This window comes from Pinus tabuliformis, chromosome J (assembly GCF_031772625.1).
Source record: "Pinus tabuliformis cultivar Carrire ecotype Pingquan chromosome J, CPIR1, whole genome shotgun sequence".
Classification (NCBI taxonomy): domain Eukaryota; kingdom Viridiplantae; phylum Streptophyta; class Pinopsida; order Pinales; family Pinaceae; genus Pinus; species Pinus tabuliformis.
Window position 1 is genome coordinate 976,282,671 of NC_142295.1, and position 9,237 is coordinate 976,291,907.

A 9,237-nucleotide genomic window follows, 5' to 3' on the forward strand; every position below is an offset into this window, starting at 1 on the left:
ATTGGTTGTTCTTACATTTGTAGATTGTAGTCAATAGTTTTAGTGGGAGTTTGGGTTGCCAATCTTATATTTTTTCTTCCTAATCATGAGAGGTATAAGCAGCACTTAGTCAAGTAGCTATTTTCTTGAATGGCTACATTGGAGAGAAGAGATTACCTAGTGTAAATACTTTTAGCAACAACATACAACTATCATTATGGTTTGAAGCTCGAGGAAAAGGCCCTAAGACTTTGGTGATGTGCTGTCAAAATTTACTTATTTCCTTTAAAGTTTTTAGTTATGTAAGTCACTTTGCAGTTAATTGGTTTTTAGTTTTGACTCGATTGCCCAAGAGAGAAAACTACTGATCTACGGTGTTCTTGACACCTCACAAGAAGGATGCCATCCCCATTGGAGCCAATGTTAGGGTCCTATAAATATAGGTAATTATAATCTATTTCCAGTTATTTATTTTGGGAATCTGCTTGTGAAGTTTAGCCTATGAGTCACTAGGTGTCATAGCCTACAAATTTGCTTGTCTAAGGAGTCATTTAGTCTTCGAGGTATTGTGGTCTAGACAAGGAAGTTTGAGGTCATTTATCAAATATCAGAAGGACTCATAGCTCCATTGGACCCTTTTCATAATAAAGTACTCAAAATTAACTTTCCAACGAGCTATAAATCTCCTCAAAAGGACCTCGGAATCAAAAGTTATGACAGGAAGAAGATCCTTGTTCAAAACCCACAGAATAAAGGAAAAGGCTAAGTAAAAGTCCAAATCCCACATATTAGAGGTTTTGCAGAGAGAAAGAAGTGGAAATCGGAGAAAAATCAATAATTAGTGATTGTTGGGATCACAATTGGCGATCAGACGTCCCAAGTACACCAGATCCCACATCTCGGAGGTTTATGGTCGGTCGACAATCAACATTTTACAAGGCATGGCATGGCGATCAGATTTTGAAATTGCTAGGATTGCGGGGAAAAATCCTTCAATGTTGAAATGTCGAGGAAGGCCAAAACAAATTTACAAAGGAATTGTTCACCGAAATAGGGAACGCCAGGCATTTTCTCTCTCCTCCCAAAGGTACGTGTGTCACATCCTCATTGGTTCTGATATGCCATGCGGTGACTGACATCATCATGACGTGGCTATACGGTGGACACGTGGCAAGAAGATTCAACATTTGCAAGGGTTAGAGGAGGCCAAAAAATAGTGACATGTGTCACCACTCATAGGTTAACACGTGGTAGTGATGTGGCATTGATGACGTCACATGTAAGAAATAGGTTATCGGAGGTTCAGGCTTGTTATGCATTGGAGTGAAACCTCCGATTGAAAACCTCTGAGAGAGGGGCTCCAATAAGGGCTGGCTTATGGTCATGTGTGGAAGCAAAGGATCGAGGGCCAAATTTAAAGGGTGATCAACGTTTGGCGATAAGTGGAGCTATGTTGTGTACCCAGTCTAAAACCGCCAATTAGAAAACATCAAGAGAGGAGCTCCGACGTAAGGGCTAATTCATGGTCATAAAGGTGATCACAAGTTTAGAAGAATGAAACTAAGTGCAACATTATGAAAATCACCAATTGTGAAAGATTGATAAAGTAAATGGCCCAGGTGCATATAGGTGTGGTCCCATGTATTACACATGGGAATCATTATAATGTGGCAATGTTACAAAGAATCACCCCCTTGTCCCAAGCTAAAGGGCTTAGTCTTGGAAGATCAAGCTAATGGTATCAATCTCTATTTTTATGACTTAACACCCTTTCCACAATCATGATTTTGCACTCCACCATTTTTTATTGTTTCCACTGATTTGGTAGGGTCCCGATAAGGCATCAAGAGGATTTTTATAAGGAATTTTGGCATCACAACACGAAGTTCAGGATTTTCCTGAGGGTTACGGGAAGATGAGGATGAAGTTGTTTTTCTAAGTTAATGCTCTCCTATAATTAACATGAATTTTTTTATTTATGTTAGAAATGATCAAACACACCTTTTGATCCACTTAGCTAGACAAAATGCATTGTATCTGGCCCTTGGTTGAAGTAGTATAAAGGCTAAGCATATGACGTAATAGAGGTTGGAATTTGTTGGGTTGGGACTTGTATGAAGAAAGAAGCTACATTTTTATGTAAGTTGTGCATTGTACTAAAAGGGATCAATTTGCAGTAATACAAAGAGCTTTGTTCCAGGATTCATGTGTCAAGAAATTGGTCATGTATTTTCTCTTGTGAAATTGTTTATTATCTCAGTTTTCCATATGTTTTCTCTCTTTATTGTTTCAAGAAGATTAAGGGTTGACTTGAAACTCTATGAGCCTTCCATGCTAGATCAAGATGACGAACATGTCTTGCCTTCAGTGGAGGATTTGGCACCCGATGCTCAAGCAGAGTTGATAGAAGATAATTTTTTATAAAATAGGTCCATAACTATAAGATAGGGGCAACATAACATTTGGAATATTGGGTTGAATGAGAAACTTCTGGGCAAAGCTAAATGGTACACTAGAGAGAAGGTGAAGGAATCATCTCACATGACCCAATTTGGCAAAACATGGTTTGGAACCTTCCGAGAGCGTTTTGAGGCATCAAATGATATTTTTTGGGGGTAAAATTTTTATTGTTTGGAAATAATTTCATGTCGTTCTACACATAGATATATTTCCAACAATGCAAGAAGCACGTCAATCAGAGTCTGTATGAAACATTTATGCCACTCGAAAGTTAACCTTCCTATTTTCACACTTATAGTTGAGGAGGACGCCCCATCAGCCCCCCATTATTCATGGAAAAGGGGATAGCAACGTGTTTATGATGTAACTCTAGTTAAAATTTGATGAAGTCAAAATTAACCACTAGTAAACTATGGAGGTGTGTTATAACCAGGGCCACTAGGAGGAAGAGGCATTCCATTCTTTCGAGAGCATTTTGTTCCATAGATGAGCAAAGATAGCCAAGAGAGATAGGAGGTAGAGCACCTATAGAGGATTTATGCATTGTAGCATCCCACAAGCCACGTGCATTACTTCTTTGTACTTGCAGCCATATTTCCAGACAGAGAAAGAGAGAAAAGTGGCCTCATCTTCCAGTTGGGTTTTCTCTCGAAAGGGTTTCCCAAAGAGCATATTTTGTGTCTTATGTGTGTGTGTGAGATTATTTTTTAATTCTTTATTTTTATGCATAATTTTCATTCTCATGCATGCACTAATTGCAGTAAAATCAATAAATATAGAAATTAATAAAACCGTAATAACATAACATTTTAGTATTTTAATATATTATTATCAGATCTATTGTGATGAACTATCCAGTGGAATATCCACAACAGTTTACAGATAAAATGACCCTTCAAAGTAGCTCTGATACTGTGTTGTTTTTCCATGATATTGGAGTATATGTTAGAATCTTAGAATCTCTAATGCTACCAATTCAAGTATCACAACAAACTACTTTTCACATCAGAACAACATACAATAGTAAATCTACTAGTGCATAAAATATAGACAACTTTTTACAAAACCCAACTTTGTTATATTAATCAAACTATTAATACAACAGCCTAGGGCTCCTGTACTAGGGATAATGGCCCTCATACATTTACTAGTACAAGAATACAATAACAAGATACATTGACCGTCTAGCTGATTTGGTGCACAATCACAGCTACTTTGTCGTACCCTGAAGACACTGGGGGTCCTTCGCTTCCATTTGGAAACATTGCCTCTATCATTGATCTCGGTCCTTTAGGTCATTGAACTCGACTCTCCAATATTCCCTCTAACTGATCATAAGTCCATATACAACCAACACATAGGGTCTTCACGCTTACTAACTACTCATTAGTCATTCAAAGTCACAACACTTTGAGAATTCTTTGCCACTTCTTCTCCTCAACTTCTTAGGGACTTCTTACCACTATTTCCTTCCTACGCTACTCCAATGAAGAAAAAAATATGGTAGGAGGGCTGCCACCTATCACTCCTAGAAATCCTTCTCCAACAATGAACATAGGTTAATCAATACAAGATCCACTTGGCTATCTACTTTTGTCTTTTAAAGTATGCAATCCCTGACCTCCAAACATTCACCCTTTCTCACTGCTATCAATGTATGTCCTGGAAATAATAATATGGCTATTTTGAGAACATACTTATTCTCCCCCCCCCCCCCCACAACAACCTGAAGATTCCCAACACAATTGTCCAATCTATACCACCATCCACTAGCATGAAAAAGAACTTAAATGTTGGAATTGTAGTGTTGGAATTGATGTCAACAGTATGGAGGTGTTGTTGGTCATATGCATGTGGATGATTGGTGATGGTCTTGTTAGTTTGCATTAATGTCAACATATCTATGACTATACCTAGTGGAGATGAGGTTGTGGCTGCTGAGTAGAGATGGATTCCACATGTGTGATTGGTTTCAGGTGGCATGTTGAGTTTGAGATGTTGATGCTCTTGGTGCTGCATATTTCTCTACATGTCTTAGAGACATTGCATTTGATACTATATGTGTGAGATGTGGTTGCTTGTGTTGGAGGTTCTTCTACCAATTTGGGAGGTGGTTGGATGTCATGTTGCTGATGTAGGTGTTGAGGATGTTGTTGCTGCAGGTGTTAGAGATGCTACTACAAGTGTTAGAGATGTTGTGGTTGCTGCTTGAGGAGATGGAGGTGTTGATCTTGGTGTTTGCATTGGAAGAACAGGTTTAGCATGTCCCTGACTTGTTCTTAGCCTATTTCATCAGTTGCAGAAGCTTGGAGGAGTATTCAAGTGATGGAGAAGATGACAGAACAAGTGGTAGTGGTTTAGAGCTGAGAGGGTGATGTTTTTACTAAGTTTTAGCCCTAGTCGCATGCATAATGGGTCAAGGCAGTGGTTTTAGGTTCCACTCGCTTGCAGGACAGGCTCAAGGGAGCGGTTATAGCTCAAGTCACTTAGAGGATTGTGTTATGGGAGCGACCAGATATTTTCACGAGAAATACTCTGCATTCGTCATGTTGTTGAGCTAATTTTTTTTGTTTTGTAAACATCCTTTATCAGATCTTTTTGTTTTATGGTCGAAAAAGTTCGTGGGACCTCTAGAAGCTGATTAAAGTTGAAAATACCAAGAATGCTAATGGAGTTAGTGGTTGATTGAGTCTATGAGCTGAACCCTGATATAATCTATCATATGAACATGGTTGTGATGCCTAGTAGTTTTGTGTAATTATTGAGTTGAGCAATTGAGTTCATATTTATATTGGAGATATCTCATTATTAGTATGGTTGAGAACACTAGTGTGTGGAATGAGTGAAATATTGGAGAAGACCCTACAAACTTTGTGGTATTTATTATGTAGATTTTCTAAATCAGTTTAGAGTTGTAGTAGCAATGAGCTGAAGATTTTTCAACCTTATGATTATGGAGTGTGTGAGATGTTGAGGTGTTGATTAGAGTAGTGTTTGGAGAGATGGTATTGCTACATGTGTAGTATTTGAAGTTGGAGATTCATATTTTTATTATGCCTTGACGATATGTGGTTGTAGTGCGTATGTTGAGCAATTTTTAGGAGTTCAGTCTGAAAATATATGAAACGAGGCTCACATGGAGAAAATGAAGGCATGGAGGCTTTGAGTATGCAGGGATTGGAAGATTTAGTAGATGAAAGAGTTTTCTCCATCCAATGGTGGTTGGATAGTTTGGTAGAAATTGAGTGAGGCTCATTGGTCCTGATAGTACCAACAGATCCAATCCTGTAGAGTCATTGTTAGTTCAGGAGTAACCAAGCAAGGATTTTTTATCGTGGTGGCCTTCAGCGGATGGTAGTCTATAGATATGAGAGAGAAATGGTTTCTTGTCAGATAGTGTTAGCATACTGTGAAAGAAGTCAAGTCTTCTGTCTCATGGGAGTGAGATGATCCATGTATAATTTGTTTGATAAATTAATAGAAGAATTGAGCATCGGAGCAGTAGCAAGGTGATTTTTTTCTCGGGATGGGTTTTCTACTAGAAACACTTGTGTCCATGTGTTGATCGTTTTTGTGCTTTCATGTTTATTATTGATGCTCTGATCGTTAGTTGCATGTTTTCATTTATGCATGCCTAAGGATTTAATTAATTGGAGAAAAAGTTTAAAAGTTCCACACTACTGATTCACCCCCCATCTTAGTAGTGATCTAGTTTCCAACAATTGGTATCAGAGCAAGGGCTATCGATTTCAGCTTGATCACTGAAGAGTGGATCATGGAGATTTTGGAAAAAAGTTTGCAAATTTACCAAAACAGATCAACAAGGTATTCCAATACTCTATGAAGGTAAATTTTCAACCTCGAGAGTGAATTTGGATTCATATTTTATATCTCTTGATGAAAATATTTTGCTATCAGTAGAGTATGGAGTTAGATATGAATGTGATGATATGGCTAAAAATATTGTTTTGAATAACATTTCAAAATCTGATAGCATGCATGTGAAGCATTGTGGGTCTGCCAAAGAAATGTTGGACAGGTTGGAGAATTTGTATCATAGATGAAAAATCCTTTTTTTTTCTCCCTAGAAAAAATGAAAAGGATTCTACATTTATTGTAGTAACTAATCTATACTCCTCACAAGATGAAGGTGGAGGCACGATTGATAGCAATGAGATATCGAGTAGCAAAAATGATGAGCAATCTAAGATAATGGTACTTGAAGCAAAATTTCAAATACTAATGGTTGAAATAATTTTTGCAAGAGAAGAAGTAGAGAGGCTCAAAACTAGTGCTCAAGCATATACAAGCAAATCTAAAATTTTTGGAGCACCTAGTTGCTGAAAGAATAACGAGATACATGAGCCATGAAAGAAGCAACATAACACAAGGAGGTCCAAGAAGAAAAATATAATTGCTAAGTGTTTTAATTGTGGAGTTTGTGGACACATAGCAGCAAGTTGCAAAAATGGAGAGCTCAAACTCTCTCATAAAAAGGAGCAACCTAAAGAGAAGCCACGTCTAGCATGCATGCAAAGGAAATCTTCATCTTTCAGTTATAATAGTCCATTCTATGGTTATTGTTTCTCATTCAATGATTTTGGCCATAGGGCTATTGACTGTAGGGCACACGCAAGGAATACAAATTGGTTCAGCTTAAGATATTAAGCTATTCCTCAGTTCCTTGGTCACATTAGATTTTTTGTATGTGACAATATTTTCCATAAGGCGAAGGATTGAAAACTTCCCATGTGTTTTAGGGGATCCAACCAAATAGAGGAGAATATGCAAGGCCAACTGCATGAAAGGGAGAAGGATCAACACATGAGAGTTTGGAGGAGAAAATAACAATAAGGATCTTCCACCAAAAATTGAGGTCTGCATGGTCTCAGGGGGAGCATATAATTGCATTATGAGTTGGATGCAAATTATTATTTATGCAACCATATGGGAAAGTGTATGAGAAGACAAATATGAATTTTTAGAGATGCATGTGTTTAGGGGAAGTACGAGTTTTGAAGTGTATTTTTATTTCTGATCAATTTTCTTCTAGTTTATTTATTAGTTATATCAACTATTGTTACTGATGGTTTTTGGAGCAGTTGCATGTCAAGTTTTTGTTGATGATATTGGAGGTATGGAAGCCACATGGTTGTCTTATGCACATGGTCAAGGTGTCATGGAGGATCACACATCCAGGGGGAGCATTTGTCCTTCCAAAATTTTTTGGATTGTGTTGGTGTTATGTTATTATGAAAATTTCATTGTGCATTGATTTATGCAGGATGCTTTTTATTGTTACTACCACACATTACTAGTTGGATGAGACAGTATGGTTTGCATGACATAGTTGTTATATTGATAATTATCATTTTGATAGATCATATTCATGCGTTGTCATGCATATGTTTGATGCCATGTATATCAGATGATATGATACATCTAGAGTATATGTATAGATGCTTATGTCTTCTACTTCTAGATGCATGATACATGTTGCTATTGGTATATCTTTGGATGGATGTGAAATGATGTTTTGCATTGCTACTCATATATGATGAAGAGGATATAGATTTGTTGTTGCTCATGATGTTTTGGCATGATGGATGTTGTTGCTCAGTTTCTGCACTCATGGAGAGATTGCACATGATCTTTTATTGCTGCTACAAATTGATGTGTTGCCCATGTTTTTAGTTGATTATATATCATATTGATGGTTGATTAGCCTCATGATGATGAAGATGATGTATTTGTTGCTACTCATTGATCTTTTGTTCGAGATTTACATAGAGGATGTATAATGTTTCTTCTTCTATGACATATTCCTATGTTGTTGATATTAGCTGATTTTCTTGTTGATGCATATGTGGAGTATGATGGTGGTTGTTAGTGGATGTTATGACCTTGCTGCAAGACGTTCATTGATGGGATGTTGATGGCCAAACCGTTGACTGGCCATGTACTAGCAGATGATATTGTTAATTCTTCTATTTGTTGCTGTCATATGGAGCATATGTTGATGCTCACTAATTGCCATTTACTCATGTTAGTTTATGTTTTGGACATGTTTTGTTGAGAGCACCTTTGTGTGAAATTGTAAAATCCATGTATTGTCTTTTTTTTGTTTTGATATCTAGTTGAATCGGCAATGATGGTGGTATCGTACTCACATTACACGGGGTTGAATCCCACAAGCTGCCACTATAACAGCTAGGAGGAAACACCCAGCTCGCAAGGAACGACCCCTCAGAATAAGATGGGACTTGAACCCGTGACCTGCACAGCGGCACAAACGACTTATCAGACCATTCGATGACCATGAGACCAAACCCCTGCGGGCTAAAAAACATGTATTATCATTATATCATATTTTTGGCATATTTCTCTTGGAGTGACCCATGGTGTCTATCACATCTTGTCATTTTCTATGTATGGGTCAATGGAGTCCAAGTCATGTTTCATGATGTATATCTTTGATGTAGCACCAATTCATTAGGTGTATGATGTAAAATTGGCTCAATAGAGTCATGGTTGGTGATAAGAGGTTTTATATAGGATTCACATGTCAGTCATGTGTATTAGTCATAGCAATGTATTAGCTACATGAATCATTATATTGTATTGTAATGTATTTCATATCATGTCCAAAGTCAGTTGGAGTCATGGTCCTTGAGTAGTAGTCTCTTGCACTTGGAAAGGAGGATCATTGCAGCAGGAAGAGTGTATGAATGCAACTCCATTACATGCTTAGGGGGAGGATGTTAAATTCAGAGATAGCATGGTATTGGCAAAGACATG